The sequence below is a fragment of the Ambystoma mexicanum genome, chromosome 12 (genome assembly GCF_040938575.1).
Source record: "Ambystoma mexicanum isolate Mex_15411 chromosome 12, UKY_AmexF1_1, whole genome shotgun sequence".
Classification (NCBI taxonomy): domain Eukaryota; kingdom Metazoa; phylum Chordata; class Amphibia; order Caudata; family Ambystomatidae; genus Ambystoma; species Ambystoma mexicanum.
In genome coordinates, this window is record NC_090936.1 from 870,604,734 (window position 1) to 870,621,371 (window position 16,638).

The following is a 16,638-nucleotide window of genomic DNA, read 5'->3' on the forward strand; positions in this document are numbered from 1 at the left end:
CTTCAGTGGTAGTCCGCGGACTTCAACCTGCGGCAGGGCAAGCCCTTCCGACAGCCAACCCCTCAGGTCAGTTACTACAGGCTCTTCCATGGAGGGCTGGGGAGCTACCCTGGACAACCAGTGTTCATGTGGGTCTGGACTCAACAGGAGCAGGAGTCCCACATCATTTGGCTATAATTGAAGGCCATTTGGCTGCCTCTCCAGGCCTTTCTCCCTCTCATCGAGGGCAAGACAGTTCTTATCCAGACAGACTCCTCCAACATGTGCTATGTCAACAAGCAGGGGTGGGGGGTACCAGATCACCTCCCCTGTGCAACCTAGCAGTCAGCATGTGTGAATGGGCTCTGGAGGACATCTACCTCAGGGCTGTCCAGCTCCTGGGAGAATCCAACCTGGAAGCGGACAGGATCAGCAGATTAGGGGGCGGATAATTACGAGTGGCAATTGAACAACCTGGTACTCTTCCTCAGGTGGGGGCATCCCCAGGTGGATCTGTTTTCCTCCCGGGACAACGGGAAATGCCAGCAGTTTGCCTCCTGGCAGGGACAGGACTCTGGCTCCCTGGGTGACGCAACAGTGAGTAACTATTAATTTTTCTCTCTCAGCATTCTCGTATAGCTGTGTCATCATATATAACATTTCCCTTGGCATCCTCCATGACCACAATGTACTGCTGTTTCCCTCCCCTTAACTCTTATGGGAGCATGATTGGATAGTGAGATCGGGCCTACCTCTATTTCAATTAGCGACCCTAGCACCCCAGAGGTCCCCCAAACATAGTCTATCCTAGAAAAAGTATGGTGTACGTGGGAGAAACACGTATATCCCACCTCACTCCCTTTTTTAGCTCTCCAGAAATCCTTCAGCACCATGCCAGTAACCATTTCCAGTAGTATGTTCCACTGACCCTGGCCTTTGGAAGTCGCATGGCCACTCCTATCCCTCTAGGGGTCCCAGGCCAGGTTAAAGTCCCCCGTCGGGAGTATCTCCCCTTCCGCGAATCCTTCCAGCTTCCCCAGGACCGAGTAAATAAATGCTTCTTGTCCCGAGTTGGGGGCATATATTGTTCATATGGTTAGTACTCTGCTTTGAAGAAGTATTTGAATGAATATCTTCAATTTGGGTCTAGCTTGGTGCAGGGCACCTTAGCTCCCAACGTATTTCTGAGGCCTGTCGGACCCCAGCTGTTTTCTTTTTTGCATTAGCTTGGTCTATTTGAGGCAACTGGTATAAGTGTAGTCTTGACCTGTCTCCCCTCCTAATGTGTGTCTCTTGTAGCAATCTTAATATCCGCTGCCCCTCTCCTGATTTGTGCTTTCCATTTTATTCTGCTTTATCGGGGTGTTAAGGCCCCGTACGTTATGTGATAGAATTTTCAAAGACATTGATCCGATATATGCATTTCTGATTGTGCTCGCCTTGCACCTGATCCATCTGATGCCACCCTAAACTTGGATCCTGCGTCCCCTCCCTGAGCCGCCCATTTGTTACCTCCCCATCTCTGGTCTAGGCACAGTATCCAACGATTCATTCCTATAAGTTTGGAGACCAGCCCATGTTTTGTACTGTATGTGCTAAGGTTAAGTAACCTACTGAGGGTGCCAAGTGGTACATCTGCCTCCGACTAGGCAAGGTTGTATCGACCAGGCTCTCTGTCCCTCTCGCCTCTCCACCTTTGGATGCTATTCCTTCTCACCTGTTTATTGATGTACCCCTGGTGCATTTTACGACGTCTGTTTCTCGATTCATCTGTGTCATTTTCTCCTTTCTGTTGGTTGGGAGGGCCTTTTTAGTATTTCTCCTCTTCTCCCACTTGCGACCGACCAATCCCATGGCTTAGTTCATTGCCGGGGGGGGGCGGGTGAGGCCCTCACCATTTCTCTCTAGAGTCTGCTTGCACCTTCTTCATCCCTAGCATTGAGGCCTTCAGAGCAAGTAGTGGCCCTTTGTTGTTTCCCGTCCCATGAGAACAGTATGACGAAAGGGAATGTTCACTTTTCTGTAGCTTAGTCACCACCAGGTTTTGAAACGGTAGAACTTGTGATCCGTTTATTGTTATGGACATATGTCCACATGCTGAGGATTCTTTCTCCTTCTTCTCGTATGAGGCCAGCGCTGCCAGCACGTCTCCTGTTCCGGACCTTTTTGGGCCTACTCTGTGAATGCAGTCTAATTCAGTATCCTCTGGAGGCGGTTCAGACAGGAGGTTCACAAAACATTGTTGCACTACTAATTTTAGCTCTGCGTCTGTGTTTGATTCTGCAAGGCCCTTGATTCTTATGTTCAACCTTCTGGATCGATTTTGGAGTTCCTCCGCTTGAATTTCCAAATGATGCGTTGCCGTAGCAATTTGTTCAATTTGTTCTAATAAGTCTGAGTTCTGCTGTACATCCTTTGAGATTTCAGACATGCCTTGTTTCCGTGACATCTGTTCTCCAGAGTGCTAATTTCTTCCTTGACTTTCTTCCGGGAACCTTTTAGTTCTTCCTTGAGGCTTGCCATTTGGTTTTGAAAGGTTGCCGTCATCCTCTCTTCCAGCCGCTTAAGGCAGTTCTTAAGATCTTCTTTATTGAGCACTATGAGGCTAATCACCTGGCGACTCTCTCCTCCTTTGTGTTGCTCATCTGTCCCACTTGCAGGGTTGTCATGGAGATGTCGCCAGCAACGCTCCGGTTGACCCCATTTAGCCACCGAATTTGCTCCCTGAGTGCTTGGGTGAGCTTTACCTTCGTCCTTGGCATCCGAAAGGGTTAAAGGACAGTCAACTTCTCTTTAGGTTCGTAATGTACGTCCCGTGGCCGATCGTGCTCCTCTTGCGGCGCTATTCTGGGGCGTTCATGGGTGCTATGCTTATTTGACTGTTTCTTATAACTGCTTATTATGGCTGTTGTTTTGCCGCTCCCTGCTGTGGTCTCCCTGGTGCTTGCATACATCTCAGCGCTCTCAAGTGTTGGTTCCGGGTGTGTGGCGCAGATAGCTTCTCGCTCTCTGCGTGGCCCTATATAGTCCCATATCTGTATCTCTGGGCTTTAGTGCTCTTGCCTTTTTCACCCTTTTGCTCCGCTGACTGCCACCCAGATTGAACATCCCTGCCTTATCTCTGTAGTGCTGAAGCTCCGGCTTCTCTCTTGCAGGAAGAAGAGGAGGGTGCGGCGTGGCTGTGTTCACCTAGTCGCAAATTATTCGGCTCTTCTTCTCGGCTCTTGGGGGGCCTATCAGTTATGTACAGAGCTGCGCTAGGGAAGCCCGGGCCTCCTTTTACTGCCAGTGTCTCCTATTCCTGCATTAGTAGCCCCAGGGCCTCTCACGCACAACTGGTGTTCCCGGCTTCGCTTATTTCACCCAGTATGGGCGTATGGGTGCCTCACTGCACTTGGAATTGTCGCCCTCTTGCTCTGCTAACTTCCTCCCAGATTGATCGACCTTCCGGTGTCTTCGTAATCCTGGTTTCTCTTGCGGGAAGTGAAGGGGAGAGGTGGATGGGTCGCAGAGTCACAGGAAATGTTTACTCTTGTCGGCGCCTGGGGGCGTGTGTCGTGTTATCTACCGAGGTGCGCTCGGGGCACCAGGGCCACCTTTTTACTGCCAATGTCTCTTTTTCTTGAATTAGTAGCCTCAGGGCCATGCACTCACTAGCACTCTTCTTGGTGTCGTTTACTACACCCTGTGTTGGTGTATGATGCCTCCACAGCTCACCCCCTCCTCTTATTTTGTCTCTCTCCGGCGGCTCCCCTTCTTCTTGTTGTCTTCTTCCCGATCCGCCGCCTTTGTTGCATCCGCGGTGGCCCGTTACTTCGCTGGTCACCCTTCCCAACTGGGGCCTGCAGACCATCTCTGTGAAGTGGCTCTTGTTGAATCTGGAGTTGCGGCCGGCTTCTTTCTTCTCCGGAGCCCCTGGAGAACGATTGCTTACGCAGTCTCCTGCGGGGGGTGAGGTGTGTGTTAAATCTCTGTGCTGCTGTTCTCAGTCACTCCTTCCTATTTTGGGGAAGACATTCTGCATTTTACAGCTCATTCAGCCTGCTTTGTCTGCTTAATGTGGCCTGGCCCAGAGCTCAGCTCAGGGAAGTGCGTTTTCGCACTCTGGCCATCTTGGAATTCACATTTTAACTTTTTTTAAAGTCAATCTTTTTGCAATCTGTACTCCTTTTAGCAACTGGTAGTTCAGTTTTATCCTAAGGCTTCGCATTCCACTTATCTGTAGGGTTGACAGTGCCTCATTTACTCTCTCTGTAAAATGGATATTCAGCTAGTCTATCTAATTCCTGTGCTCTAGCACCTTAAAGCATCTGTGTGCTAGATGGAATTACCAATAAAATATCTCAGACCAAATAACCGGACAGACTCAAAGGAGATGGTAAAATACAGCCTTTAATTTTAAAGAAGTAAAGCAGGGCGAATAAACACTCATGTCGATTCATTCAGGATTACTGTCTTTTTTGATCATACTTAGTTGATGCATCATCTATGACATCATCCTACGTGGCAAGTTGCAAAAACCTATTGAGGGGTGGGATTGGATTAGGGGAACATTTGTACCTATAGAATATACGCGTTTTAGTCCCTCATTGGTGATCTCTTATCTGTAAGACACACCCTGAGCTACTTCTATACACGTTGTGTGGCAGCAGAATAATACTTTGCAGCGTTGTATGTAAAAGTGCATGCCAGGCTATTTTAATTGGTTGGCAACCCAACTCCAACCTGGGACATTCGACTTGCTAGCAGCACGTGCACAAACGAAATCCAGGTGCTTGGCGATACGTCAGTCTTACCCTTTTTTCCCAATTAGTCTACCCTATCTCATCGGTAGGCATCATGGCATTGTCTTCTGTTTGAATGCTGACCATGCCAGACTGCACTGTCTCAGGACATTCGAGGGAGTGTAGGCACATCATTATATTAGCTTCAGGCTTAATTAATAGCCCTTGTTTGTGAGTTCTTTGTCTCATGTTACAAGACTATGAAATTGTCCATATCGACTGTGCTTTTAACACCATTTGATTTAATTATGTTGGGTGCAGTTGCTCCTTTTTGGGTTTTAGAGATTTGCTTGTTCTATCCCATATTAACTTCCTGCCCTTTTAATTGTCCAATATTTGGCATCAGTAAATGTTCTTGTTCCTCCTAATCTTTGGGAAATATGTGCTTGCGCATGATCTGCTCTTAAACTCCCTTCATGCTTTTCCTTCATCTCTCGAAATCACAACTTTGGTTCCAAGCCAATGTACTCCTTATTCTGCAATTGAAAATAGATTCTGCCTCATCTTTGCACGTTAAGATCCTCGGCTTGTATTTTGAGGTAGCTATGTTGATTGACATAAGCCGCCGTCTATCTTCTTCTAATGGTCGTCCTAAACGTTCAATATATACCTCTCATAAGCAAGCTTCTACGCATTCTTTCTACCATGCGTATTTACGGTTATTGACCAGTGGGTCTCTTCATTCTTCTTTGTGTTCATACATACTGCATCATGGAGCACATATTTTTCTTAGTACTCCGGTTACATTGTCGTTTCAACATGGATTCATATATTTTCTTTGGGACATTATTTTGCTGTTACTAGACTTTGTTTAACGTTCATCCATGTCGTGCACCATTCTATTCATGGCTGCATTCGAGCAACTCGGCAAGGGATATCCTTCTTCGTAGCTTTCCTCCACTGTTTCAACGCAAGGGTATCTTCTGAATGGCTGCCTGAGTGCATAGTCAACGTTGTATGGACATGTCGCATCCACTTGTGCATGGGTTCCCAATTGTCGCTCCTTGTCTGTCATTCCAATAGGGTAGAGGTGAGGGGGCGGTGACTAGGGAGAATGCATCCACTTGCTCGTCTACATTCCCATACCCATACCAAGCGCTTTATTTTCAAAAGTACCATACACAAGCTTTTACCTTTTTGACCCTGTAGCCAACATTTGAGACTTAATAACTGGTTGATCCTTTTGGTGTGTGTATGTTAATTAGAAGTTGAAACGCCCTAGGTTTACTTGCCATAGGGACTGTGTCATTGGCATAACTTTAAAGCAGCATTTTCCTTTCCCGATCCAGGAGCAATTGATCTGTGAGAGCATTCATATATGTTGAGCAGCAATGGGGCTCGTACATATCCATGGCATGAAACTGACCAGACTGGGAAGGCCTTGGCTATCTCAATTGTCGCCGAACCACACCATTGCAAAGTTTTCAACATTGCTGGGTAATTAAAGTAAATCCTCTGGACCATCTAATTCCTTAAGGCACATCCCAGTTGGCCGTATTCAACTTATTTGAAGCCATGATGTCCACTAATGCTAAATTAATGGAACTATTGGCTGTGACCTACTGGAAAGCCAGCAGTGCCAAATGGAGGGCTTGTTTTGAGGTGCCAACACTTGCTCTAAAATTGGATTGGATTTCTGAAAGAATTGGATTTTTAGATGCCCAATTTGTGGGTTTTGGCAAAGTTCTTCGCATACACCAGAGACAATTTCAAGAAGTGAAATTGGCTAAGTTCTGATCTTCGCCTCCTCCTCCTTTGTTAGATTGGGTCTATCCTTGCCAGGTGCGTTCATTGTCAGTTACCATGCATCAAATACATTGTTAGTAGAATGGCACTATGGGAATGGCATCAATGTTGAAACGCTTATTTGATATGTGACGGTATAGGTTTAAGTATTTCTGAGATTATATAATCCCCAGCTATTTGGGCAGATGGTGTAGCTAGAATCCAATCTCCTTATGTGCGCTCATGCCAGGTCAGCATACATATCAGTGTAATATTTTACATGTGGAATCCCTTCCGATTTTGGGCTCCCTACAAACAATGTCTAAAACTTCTAACTCTATGTGCAGGTGTAAACATTTCTAGTTACAAACTACTACTAGCCAGCCATAAAAAGGTAACTTGCCACCTCAATTCTACATATACACACAGGCTGACGCAGCACGCCATTTCTTTCTCACCAAGAGCAAGCTATCAATAGGCAATGGCTGGTGGCAACTGAACATTGGCAACTGAACATTTTGCACCCTGTTTTTGGTCTTGGCACTCTCTTCCAATTCTTTGCATGTTTCAAAAGATTGCTTGGTCTTAACCATCCCCTATGCAGCAATAAAAGTCCTCCAATATTCTTGGATTGTACACGAATCACTAAATTGATCTTTCAGTACCCTCAATATGTTCTCCTTTGCTTTCCTACGTTTTTATCAAAACATGTAGACCCTTTTGTAACCTGCAGATTTGTCAAATTTCTTGGAGTATTTATTTGTTTTTTAAGGGTGGGGGGGGGGAGAGGGCGCAGATATATTCCAGGAACTTCACAAATTTATTTTTAATAACCAATGCTTTCAGCTTAGACAAATAGGAATGTTTAGCTCTTGATACAGCAACTATCAGAATTGTCCCATGGGAGATCTTCCCACATTGGGTGTCTCCTGTTTGACTTAATTACCAAACAATTCACCATTTATTTGTATTATCCTAATGGCCCAAAGGTTGTACATATTTCCAACATGAAAAGTAAATGGCCACTTTAACCTCTGCCCAGTGTCTCTAGATCCTTGATCCTGTTCTAGTTGTTTAATGTGTCATGAAGTAGTTGTTAGATTTGCCCTTTTTCCTAACCTTTCTTGGGCTACCAGGCTTAGTGTTTCCATTGACTGAGTGTACGTCCCATTCAATTAAAATGAATGCAATTGGATTCCTTTTGCTTCAATTCTTTTATCTATCATTACTGTGCTTGGGATATTGTGCCTCAAATCTTCATCTGGTAACCCATTGACCTATGCTGATGTCATTCCCTCCGAACACTTGTAATTCTTTGCTGATGGTTCATGTGTCACTTCAATTTTTTTCAACTGGTCAAAGGGGGTGTTTGAAATTCGGACTTCAGAGCATTATCTAAAGTTAAACACAAGCATCGTCGGTCATTAACATTTTCAAAACAGTTATTTTTACCACATGCAGAAGACTCCGGAGCCTGAAATGTAAGAATGGGGTGTCGCAAGAGTGTTGCCTGCTTTTGAGATAATGTAATATCTGTGTAGTTTGATATACAATTAATTTGGATCTGCTTATTGTGACAAATGCATTTGTTTTTTAGCAAAATGTAAGGGGCTGTAGTCAACGTAACTGCTAGTCAACATAGTTATTAATGCACACATAAAGGGTAAGCATCTGCTGTAGTGCTATTTCCAAAGAACACACATTCCTCAGGATTACTGCACAGTTAACCCAGAATGAAGGCAAAAGTAGATTAATGTATGCACATTTTCATATCCCTATTAGCTTTAGTTAGTCCTAACAAAAGCTAAGTTTAATGATCTAAACAGTGTTTGGAAGCATCGTAAGGTAGCTCAGTGGGTTCCTGGCCTCCTGAAATCTATGCACATCTCTGCTTCTGTATTCAGCAGCATCAAATCCACATTGAATCTCCCCGTGGGAGATTTTAGATCTTGGCAAACATTATTTAAGCACCAAAAGTCAAGGTGTTCTGCACCAATTACGGTTGTCTTTCACACAAGTGTTCAAAATTGATTGGAGCAATTTAGCTCCTCCTTGCTTAGAACAGCATAGTTAAGTTAACACCAACCCTTTTCCAGTGCTACCTTTGACAGTCTTGACAAGCTGGTGCCATGCACACATTCCTTTATGCTACTAATGCTTTGAATTAGGGAATGTTTATAAAGGAGTATTGAGACACATCTAGCAGAAATTGGAGGCGTAACTTGTCAGCTTCTGCTTATTGAGTGATGCTGGCTACCCAGGAAGTGGGTTTTAATGCCTGCTCATTACTTTATTTAATTTCCTGGAGTTCACCGGTAAAAAGTGACTTGCACATTTCCAGTAATTGCTGCAGCAGAGGGTGCTGTGCTCAGCAACAGATTTGTTTTTTAATTCAAAGCACACAAACCAGAAATATTGATACCAAACTTCAGAGGGTGCAGGACAGGTAAAAACAGCCTTGGCACTGTGCATCAAAGAGTAAATGAAAGTGTCTTAAAGTCGAAGACACTTGTGTCCCCTGCACACCCATATACTGTATGACAGTTGTATAGATATCATTCAATGTAAATTGCAAAAGTTGAGCATAACGGGTTCGGAATTGTGATTCGATGAGCAGGGGCTATAACCAGCTCCTGTGTGTCACATCACCCTGTAGGCGGGAGCTACCACAGGGGAACCAGGAGCTACCAGAGATGTCCATTTTGTATGAACCATTGTGTTTAAATGTGTATTCGATGTGTTCTAATAAAATTCTCAAACACTCGGATAATGTCACATGTCAATATCTCAAAATCTAAACCATTGATTCTGAACGCAAAGTGGAAAACCTTTAAGTGGAGAATATCAACTCAAATCTTGGAGGTTGTCACCAGTTTTAAGTCCCTGGGAAGCTTTACACTCTAGCAAAATAAAAGTGACAATGCATAAGGCTAATAGAGGAACATTTTTGTGCCTGCTTCTCAGTTGTCCCAATTTGACTACTAGTTTGTCAGATTCTCAGCTTTGCCAATGGTTAAAAAAAAAAATATTCCCCAAACTCGTTTTTGGCGCAGAGAACCTTAACAAGGACACCCCATGGTCTAAATTAGAGGCACTGTTATGGAGGAAGGTGGCGTGTCGGTCGAGCTGTGTCCCAATGGATGGAATTCGGTACGAATTGGGCCTACTTTCCCTGGGAATGTTTGTTGAATAGAGTTTACTGCAAATGTATGCCTCAATCTTGTTGCCCCTTCAAGCAACTTTATATGTTAATATGAAGCTAGAACTGAATAAGGGCACTTTCGAGCTGGCAACATAACTGTGATGACCTGTGGATAAGATGGTCCTCTCTTGAGGAGCTTAGTACTAACCCAAACAAACTTAAACTAAAACTGTACAGATATGAATGTATTAAGACTAGGGATTTTTTAATTAAGTATTGCTGTTTTTAAGATCATTTTAATTGGATTCTAACATATTTTAATGCTTTGGCACCCTAGTTAAAAAACCCCTTGCGGGTTTAGGGGTTTAAGATTAAAATATAATTTTCTGCCAACACTGGATGTTCTAGGTATGCAATGAAGTCTCAGACGGGTCAAAGGTTATGTCGTTCTTGTGGTATTGGTAGAGAGACTAAGGCATTTATGTATTGAGGGCCCCGTACTCATGGATCCATGGTATGAGAAATTGGGCAGATGTGTGTGTATATATATATATATATATATAACCTTGAGGGGGTATCTGTAGAACAGTTATGGATTGTTGTGGATTCGTATTTTAAACACAAATGAAATCTCATTATCAATTGCGATTTTCGAATTTGTGAATTTGATTGTATAATGTTACATTTTTTTTTTTTACTTGTCTTTTTAAAAAAAAAAGATTTTGTTTTATAGCTCTGGCAATGTTTTGTAATGATGGTGATGAATTGTATGTAAAAAGGTTCTGTTGTGTAACCAAAACGCACAATAAATAAATGTTTGGAAGGCGCCAGTTGGCCCTAGAAGCCAAAATTAGCTCCTCGTACCAGTTGGTTTCAAGCTAACCAGGCTCTACTATGCTAGAAGCAGGACCTAAATAGCTCCCAGCTCCCCTCAATTTCGAACCATGCGGTAAGATATTTTAAGAAAAAATGACTTGAGCATAAGCAACAGATTCATAATAAAAAGAATATTAATAAAAGAAATCATACAACAGTGCTTTTTCAAATGCAGCAGCACAGTGTCCATTTCTGTACAGCTAGATGCATTTCAGGCAACCGCCATTCATCAGGAGCTGAAAAACAAGTAATCTGTAAATATGTTAAATCACAACATCAATATTCAAGCCATTCACTTTGATACAAATCTCAACATCACATATTTGATGAATTCATCCCGGTTGCCAAGTAGATCATAGCGTTGTTTCAATATCTCTACCTCAGAATCTAGATGAATAGACCCCTCATAGTCCTGTAAGTGCATTAGTTACCTATAATCGTGATTTCAAAACTTACACCAATATTAATCATAACAAATGTTCAGAGGCCAATGAAGATAATTGAGGAAGGGAGCTCAACACAACCTTTTACCTAAATTATTCACCACAACCAAATAGGTCTCAGCCGTGATAGGTAGCATTTTGACTTTCAAGAGATGTGCCCCTCCCACAAAGGGAAAAAAAAACTGCAGCATATAGCTACATACCTATACATCTTGAACCCGCTTGTTGTGGGATCGGAAGCTCTGAAATGTATACTGTTGAAAGAATACCTGTTCCAAACATCTAGAATCTTTACCATCAAATTGGCTAATATGATCCTTGTTAACAACTTTAGGTTTAGTTTCACATTCTACCTATAAGCTGCTTATATAAGCTCATCTATGGGGTAAGCAAGGTCCCCAGCCTATACTAATATTTTCATGTTCTATTTTGAGTCCATGAACAGTCTTAATCATCGGGACTGGGCAGACAATGTCTTTTTATGGAAACGCTACAGTGATGATATTTTTGCAATCTGGACAGGAACTGAAGTTGAACCCGATACATTTCTGAACTACTTGAACTCCATACATTGACTTATTCACCATGGATACATGTTGACCCAAATTGCATTTTTTGGATGTGGAAATTTCAGTTTCAAACAACACTGTTAACATTTTCATTTTCAAGAAACCTACAGATGTAAATTATACACTAACTTAGCTTCCATCCGCTCCATCTTAAAAATAATTTACCATACATTCAATTTCTAAGATTGAGACGTATTGTATTGGAAGATGAATACTTGAGAGTATCTGGTGGCATGGCTAAACGATTCCCGGACCGAGGATACCCTGATAAAATATAAAGGTAGCTAAGCAAAAGGCGTCTGCCAAAACCAGGGGAGAACTTTGGATACCCAAATCAGATGCGGTACGTTTTCTTTACTCCATGAAGTATTCAGCACAAAGTCGCCATATCACGAGATTGTGTAAGAAAAATTGTAGTTTGATTAAATTAGAGTCACATCTTTCTAAACTATTCCCTGATCCACCAATGATGGCATATAAAAGATGGAGAACCTTTAGGGACTCTATGGTAACAGCAAAAAAGGCGCGGTCCAGAAGACCGACAGTGTTAGCAAAACAACAACATTTTTAAAATTTCCCGGTCTTAATTGTAACCATTGTAGTAATTCAATCAGAGGGGATTACGTGAGACACCCACGATCAGGTCGGAAAATAAAACAGACATTTTGCAATTTGCAACACGCGCTCCAAAGTATATGGACTTTGCTGTCCTTGCGGAATATTCTACATTGGGCAAATGACAGATGGAATGAACATAAGTCACATCGGGACCCATAATGTTAAATCTTCGTTGGTCAGACCCTTTACACATCATAGACATACAGTAGCACAACTAGAGTGTATTGCCCTTAACGTAGTTTGCAAGCCTCCCCGGGGAGGTGAATTGGCTAATAAACGTACACAACGTGCACTATACTGGATACACACACTTGATGCTTTATATCGACATGGGATGAACAAGTAATTTTACCTGGGAGCAGTCTTTTAGATAATGTCGGGAGCATGATAGGTGATCAGTGATTGCACATCATAGACTAACATAACTGATGTGAGAAATTAGGTATTTGGTTCCATTACAGATCACTACTTACATCTGAGCATATCAAGTGTATTAACTACAGATCACTATGTACATCTAGTGAGCACATCAAGTGTATATGTGTGGTGTGAGACAGGCATGATATCAAGAGAGACACAGACTGAAAAGGGTTAGTTTGAACACCTTTATTTACTAAGGTTCCTGGGTTGGTGTAATGCCTGACTGGCCCCAACTCTAAAGGGGTAATTCCCTTTACTGATGTTTCTAATGGCCGTCGTTGCCTAATTGTCCAAAGTAAAAATCCCTCTGTGTATAAACCTATGCTTGCCCTCACTCTGCCCAAAAATGTAAGTCTTTTAAAAAGGAAAAATAGTGGTTCAACAAAAAGGGGGAAACGAACATTGGATTTCAGGTGGTCTTATCACCAGCTGCTGTTTGGTCAATGTCACACAAATGATCAACCTACACAGCTGCTCGTAAGACCTCTACAGAGCCCTTCTCACTAACTTCAGTGTTTTCGACTTCCTTGGGGTTCCCTTCCCCAAGCTTCAGCTTGTACCAACTAAGAAAATGTAACACCTGGCTCTTTGCTTTTCCTGAGCGTGACCACTCTGACCCTTTGCCCCTCTGTTTTCTTCCTTTCACTTCAGATGCTTCCTGCACCCCTTTACTACTACTTTCCTCTCCGCTCACACTTGTACTGTTTATTCCTGCTTTTCTTCTTGAGCCCCTGGTACCTGTCGTTTACTCTCCTCGTGCTACCTTGCACCCTCTTTTCTGTTTTCCTTTTTATCCTGCCTCTAGACTATTCTCGTGCCTCTCTTCTCCTTTTGTTGGCCACTCACACTTCTGCTTTTCTTGGCTTTCTCTCTGTGTCCGCTCCGATCTGTCTTTTGCTCCCTTCCGATCTACTCTGCTTTTCGCTTTACTTTCTGCTCCGTTCTGTCACTTTTACACTTTCTGCTTCGCTTTGCTTTCAGCTGCAATTTTAGCCTTTATACTTTCCGATTCGCTCTTGCTTTCAGCCTTTACACTTTCCTTTCCTTGCAATTCCGTGCCCCTTTTACTGTCAGTGCCCTTCTCTCGCTCCGCTCTCATTCCAAACGCACATACCTGGGTTTTTCACATTCTGCACAAAACTCACCGGGCAGCGCCACATTGAGAGGCGGCTCCTCCAGGTAATGCAGGGTTTGAGAGGGTCTCACCACCTTCCCCTTAGGCATCCTTTGGGTCGGCACAGGCCTCAACGGAACAAGCTCTTTCCTGAACGTGGTTGGCAGAATTCAGGCTGCGCTGCTTCCGCTCCTTGGAGGGATGGCTTCCTTGCCACGCTGCAGCTCTAATTCACACAGGGCCAGCTCTGCCGCACGCCGTCCTCCAGTCTGCAGCTCCTGCTTCTCTCTGCTCCTGGGCTCCTCCGGTCCAGACTGCATCCCCAGCTTGGTCACTTTTGTGCAAGACCACACCTTCTATAGTGAGAAAACTAGTCAAGTGAAGTCAGGTGTGAGTAGTTACTATTGAATGCCTGACTCTGTGTGACAACCTGAGCTCTTTCTAGGGAAGGTTGCCATATTATTCCTATGGGTAATCTTTACTGATCTTAGTTGCCTCCTCTCCATCTCAGTATTTGTTTGTAATGGGGAGGGGGAGAAGGGGTGAGATTGTAAACGCCCCATTAGGGTGTTTTCAGGACTCGGGGAATACCATCTCACCCCTTCTGGTATCCTCCTCCCAATCCCCTGTGACCCTACACTGAGGTGATCCTCCCTCGCTTGTTCACCCCCAGGTTCAGGATTCAAAAGCAATGGCCCTTCCCTGACCACCTGAATGGAAGATCCTGAGGGAGTGGGTGGGAGAATACGTCAGATTTCTTAGTGCGAAATGCCTCTCAGATGCCAAATGGCTTAGTATGATAAAATAGATACTTTATTCACATACTGAGTTAGACCTATAGTAGACTTAGTGAAATATACATTGGTTTAATGTAATTGGGTAATGGCATCTGCTCAATCTACTCTGTTCACTTTTTTGCATGTTAACATGAATAATTACTACTTTAGAATGACTTCATTGCATATATAAAATAATATAAAGGTGAATTGTGCAGAAGGTTAATTAGGACCACTATAATTATGTCAATTGTGCAAAAGGTCAATTGTGCAAAAGGTCAATTTGGGTAATACCCGCCCTGCCAACTATAATCTAACTAAGACACACAGGGGTCTTTCACGCGATAACATATGGATGACTCTTTAGAAACTAGATCCGCTGATTGAAAGATCCAATTGGTGGTACATATCCTAGAGCACTAAAGCGGCAGCCATTTTTTAAGGGTGTTATTTGAGCGAGTAATTTCCTCAAGTGGAAACTCGATTAGAGTTCAAGACCTCACTTTGGATGGGGATTTCACTATTTGTCTCACTCATGGAAACTACACTATATATCAGCACCCACCCGCTGGATTTTGAGGGAGGACCTAGTTTATTGTGACTCTCGCATATAAATGGCGCCATTTAAACACTGTTTTCTGACACACCGATGATTGGGTGCTGACTACCAACCTGGTTAACCAAGGAAGTTCTGTGGCGTTTCCAGACTCTGCACCTGTAATTGCTAGATGCTATTGATCCACCAATTGGAATGTTATGCCCATTAGCCTGCCATTATTTCACAGGGTCTGCCTGCCCTGTACTAATACAGAGTGTTGCTTCATGCAGATCGAACGTTGGGTTGATAGCAGTTGGAATCGTAATGTTTTCAGAACTCCTGAAAATATGATCAAGTCATTTATTCTCCACCACTCACAAGGTTCCCCATTGCTGCGCATGGTTCAAGGTGCGTGCATGATAGTTTCCTGAGGTTTTAAAATCTATTTCTAGTGTAAGTGTATTAAGGGTGGATGCCTAACATCTTTACTGTCCCTGACCAGTAACTGAGACTTCATTGACAATGGGCTTGTCACCCCACAGGTGAATTGATTGAGAGAAGACGGTCGCTATTATTGTCCCAGACTGGCAAGGACTAGTGAAACATCGTTCTCTTGCACAGAAACAGTTAGTTGGACAGACGACTTGAATTAAAGGTGTGTGTAACTTGCTCCTTCATAGATTCTAGTTGTGACATTTTTTTAACTATAACTTTGTTCTATTACAGAATTGAACTGCTATATCTTTGGAAGAAACTTGAGTCCACTAGAAACATTAAGTGCTTTCACGTGTTTGTGGGGGTATGGTATGTAGGTATATGCTGCATGTTTGTTATCCCTTTGTCTTTAAAATCACCATGGCTGAGATATGTTTGGTTGTGTTGAATAATTTAGCTAACAGGTTTGTGTGGACCTCGCCTCAATTTATTTATTTTCTTCACTGGTGTCTGAACATTTGTTATGATTAATATTGATGTAAGTTTTTAAATCGCAGTTATAGGTAATTAATTTACTAACATTATTGTGGCAACCTATTCGTCTAGATTCTGAGGTAGAGCTGTTGAAACAACGCTATGATCTACTTGGCAACCATGATAAATGAATCAATTGCATCTTATATCTGATGTTCAGATTTGTATAATCAATGTGCTTTCCTTGAATTTTGATGTTGTGATTTAACCTATTTACAGATTACTTGTATTTCTGCTCCTGGTGGACGGTTACCTGAAACGGGTCAAGCTGTACATAAATTGACACTTTGCTGCTGCATTTAACAAAGCATTGTTGTTGTAGAACTTCTTTTGTTTGAATATACATTTTTATTATGAATCGATCAATTGTGCATTAGTAAACGTCTTACCCTCAACTTTTGTAATTTACGTTGATATATAATATTTATATTTCTGAGGCTTGTAGAATCTGCCTAGATCACATGCTGTGCATAGTCTGACATCTAGTGGAAGATGCAGTGTATTAGTTTGTTTTTCGAAACTCGAAAATGGGCGTCGACACAGGGCATGCCAGTAATACTATCCCTAGTGTGACGTCCACTGTACCCATGATCCCTCGCGCGTCTAGGACCCTCAGATTGTTTTTTTCCGCCATACTGGTCGGAAGCATTTTACGGAGTTCCCTGGCCTTAGCCATACTTTTGCT

General features: G+C 43.0%; 1 protein-coding gene across 6 annotated transcripts in view; it reads left to right on the forward strand.

The window, feature by feature from the left end:
- Positions 1-16,638, forward strand: part of FRS2 (fibroblast growth factor receptor substrate 2) — a 620,941-nt gene that overhangs the window by 41,423 nt on the left and 562,880 nt on the right. Inside the window, exons 2-4 of one of the 6 annotated variants that reach the window (XM_069629345.1) lie at positions 15,275-15,392; positions 15,527-15,639; positions 15,711-15,788. The exons of 2 other annotated variants lie outside the window; for them this stretch is intronic. The gene's annotated coding sequence lies outside the window, so the exon portion shown is untranslated. The remainder of the gene's footprint in view (positions 1-15,274; positions 15,393-15,526; positions 15,640-15,710; positions 15,789-16,638) is intronic. 3 more of the 6 variants (XM_069629344.1, XM_069629343.1, XM_069629342.1) reach the window with 3 other exon arrangements.